The sequence below is a fragment of the Hemiscyllium ocellatum genome, unplaced genomic scaffold (genome assembly GCF_020745735.1).
Source record: "Hemiscyllium ocellatum isolate sHemOce1 unplaced genomic scaffold, sHemOce1.pat.X.cur. scaffold_116_pat_ctg1, whole genome shotgun sequence".
NCBI lineage: Eukaryota > Metazoa > Chordata > Chondrichthyes > Orectolobiformes > Hemiscylliidae > Hemiscyllium > Hemiscyllium ocellatum.
In genome coordinates, this window is record NW_026867694.1 from 1,005,694 (window position 1) to 1,009,675 (window position 3,982).

Here is a 3,982-nt window from a genome sequence, read left to right on the forward strand (position 1 = left end):
CCTAATAAAAATGGTCCTCTTTCACAATGGACCTTCAAAGCCGGCATTTTCGACAAAATTTTAAAGTCCACATTTAAAAATGAAATATGCACATGTAAAGTGCAATCCTCTGGGACTTTCCCTCACTTGAGAATAAGATGAATATTTCCTTCTCTCAGAGAGGATGGGAGGCATTCCTGACTGTACGAATAATTGTACATATACAACATTGGCCCAGCCAGCATGTCTATGAACTCCTTCTAAATCTCATTCTGAACGTCCATCTGGGCCGGGGGCTTAACTACTCTGGAGCTGCCTCAATGCCTCCTGTATCGCTCTGATTATCAGAGGGGCATTCTAAAATGACGCCTGCTCTGAACTTACACTTGGGAGGTCCAAGGTCTTAGTAAAGGGCTCCATCGTCACCAATCAGTCCTCCCAGCCCGCTGACTGAAACAACCTAGAGTAGAACTTCCTGAATGTTGCATTGATCTTTTTGGGATCACAGGTGATAATAGCAGCAATCTTCTTTCTGGCCAAGTACACCTAATATCTACCTGGTTACCACCATGCTCAAATATCTTCTGTTTTGCAAAGGAAATCTCTCTCTTTGCTCTCTGAGCGAGTGCAGCATTCGGAGCAGACCGGAGGGCTGTAATCTGCTGCAATTAAGTTACAGACAGTCTGATGAAATATGGTGTCTCAGCTCTCTTCAGCCGAGCCTCAAACATACGCTGCTGCTCTCCCTTCTGTCGCTTCTGAGTCGATGACGCACTTCTCTGTCCAATATTTAACTAACTCAGCATTGAATAAATGTAAACAAATAGACATCTCAAATGTTTGGGAAAGAGAACTTCCACTTGAAATGCCTGTTCAAAATTTCTGCTCATCCCTCTTATATTCAGGTAGCATGCAAATGTCTAAGTGCTGACCAGACTTCCCATTATGATCGAGTCTAATTTGACAGCATTTTGCTCATATTCCTCTAAACCTTCTTATTCAGATACCCATCAATATGCCAGACTCTACCAATTCCTCGGCAGATAATTCCATATGGATACCTCCCTCTGTAAGAAAACATTGCGTCTAAGTTCCCTCTAAAATATTTCCTCTCGAACCTTAAAACAGGCCTCCACTCTGAAAAGCAATCCTCTACCACCTCTGTCTCCTCTCTTCAATCTAATTTTGTACTCAATTGGCTTGGATGCGCTGGTTCCCATGTGAGCTAACCTTACTAACTTACCTAATATGCAGAATCTTTTCGAACAACTTGTTCCAGTCTGTATGGAAAATACCTACAACACTGGCTTCAATAATCTGCTGCGTCACCTCTTTAACAAACTTAGTCAAATTAGTGCAACACGATTTCTCATGCAAAATGCCATAGTGACTATCACCAATCAATCCTTGCCTTTGAAAATGCATGCAATTGGCTATCCCTCAGAATCCCCTCCAACAACTCACCAACAACTGATGTCAGGCTCACTGGTCAAGAGTTCCTTGAGTTGTTGGGTAAGTGTTTTCTTTTCTACTGCCACTCCTCCATTGGTCACAACAAATTATCGGTGTAACCAGGCTGACGATATGGTCAATGATCTAGGTTTCATACTGTGTCAGAATCATCCTCGGAAGAGGTCAGGTTGATTTCCTTCCTTTGTTAATATAACAAATTCATGACAAAAACAAAGGTCCTCAAACTATGATGGAAAAGTGAATGGCAAACAGAATAGAAATTACAAAAATGTACGTTGACATTTCCATTCCTAAAAATACTGAGGAGCACAAACATACACAGACACACACACATATACATACACAGACAAGCACACGCAGACACACTGAAATACATACACAGACATGCACATAAGCACGGATACACACACAGACACACGCACATACAAGTATACGCACAAACACAGACAAATGCATGTACCATACACTGTAAAACATGAGAGCAGAAAAGAGGCAATTTAGCCCATCCAGTCTACTGAGCGATTGATCATGGCTGTCATGTTTTTCAAGCCCATTCTTCTGCCTTTTCACAACAAGCTTTGATCCCATCTTTAAGCATAACTTATCTCGTTATATCCTAAATTCGCTAATGTACCTATGTGTATGTATATATGCCTGTGTGTGTCTCTTTTTGTGTGTCCGTGTGTGTCTGTGGGCATGTGTTGTCTCTGTGTGTGTCTGCGCGTGTGCATGTGGCTGTGTGACTCTGTGTGCGTGTCTTTGTGTGTGTGTGTTGTGTGTGTGTCTGTGCGCGTATGTGTGTCTCCGTGCATGTGCCTGAGTGTGTGTCTGTCTATCTGTGTGTGTCTCTGTGTGTATGTGTGTGCGTGTGTGCGTGTGGGTAATATACGTGTGTATGTGTTTGCCTAATACCAGGAGACAGCATTATTGAGGATGGTTGTTTTTCAGACTGGAGGCCTGCTGCTATGGACTAGGTCGGCTTAGTCAAAACATTCTTAAGTAGGCAGCGGAGACCATGACTTTGCAATTTCTTTCAGTAAGTGCACAGTGACAATTACCCAGAGTAACCTAGCTATGTTGACCATCAGGTTTTGAAAATGGACAAAAAAATAATTTACAAAATTACACAATGAAACCCAAAGAACAGAATAAAGAACCCCGACAGAAGTCATTCTATTCAAACTAAACATAATTAGCTGTTCTGAATGTACACAACAGTCCCAATAAGCAAACCCCCCTTAAATACTGTAAAAAAACGGAACATATGCTTACTGGTTGAAGTTAGAAGGGCAGAAGGAGGGTGAGAGAGAGAGAGAGAGAGAGGGGAGAGAGAGCCTGACCACACAGCTGAACTCCAAACTGGTTCTGGACTGAACAGCTCACCGAGAGAACTGACCACTCCCCTTTCATTATACCTTTAATCACAGCGCCGTTTAATCTCTGGACCAAACCAGTCACCTTGGAGGCGGGAGCTAATTATTACCCCTCTGAAAAAAAAAGTCAAGGTTACAATATCTTTGAGAAAAGGGACCAGCTTTGTGACACTGTGCACAGCGGTGTTCCACAGGGTCTTGTGCTCAATCCATTTTTGTTTGTCATTTATACAAATGATTCAGATGAGAATTATGGAAGGCGTGGTTAGAAAGATCGTGGATGAAACCAAGATTGGCGATATAGTGGACAGTGAAGATGACACAGGGACCTTGATGAAATGGCTTAACGAATCTTAGAGTTGTACAGCGCGGAAGCAAACACTTTTGACCAACTCGTCCATGCAACCTGATTTCCTAAACTAATCGTGCCCTATCTGGGTCGGAGCGATGGCTCAGTGCTTAGCACTGCTGCCTCATAGTAAAGGTGACTGACTGTGTGGAGTCTGCACATTCTCCCTGTGTCTGCGTTGGTTTCCTCCCACAGTCCAAAGATGCGCAGATTTGGTGAATGGCCACGCTAAATTGCACATAGTGTTAGATGCATTAGTCAGGGGTAAATGTGGATAGATGGTTTTGGGTGGGTAACTCTTCGGAGGGTTGTGTGGACTTGTTGGCAAAAGGGCCTGTTTTTACACTGTAGGGAATCAGATCTATTTATAAGCAATTTGCCCATATCCTTCTAAATCCTTCCTATTAATATACCATTGGGTGCTGTTTAAATGTTGTAATTACACCAACCCCACCACTTCCTCCGGCAGCACATCATATACACGCTCCAGTTTCTGAGTGAAAACGTTTGGCCTTGAGCTCCCTTTAAATCTTTCCCCTCTCTAATTAAATCTATGTTTAATTTGCAATTCCAAACATGGGGAAAAGATTTTGAATACTTACCCTATCCATGCCTTCATGAATTTATAAACTTCTAGAAGGTCCAATGTGACTCCAACCGAGGGCCTGTGCTTCAGTCATCTGGGGCTTAAATCCTGAAATTCAATACTGAAATCCTTCCACCACGATCAAATCACAATTCTGACTCATTTTAGTCAACGTGTTCAAACATATTATAAAACACCTCTAGTAGGATTTGAAGCTAGAGC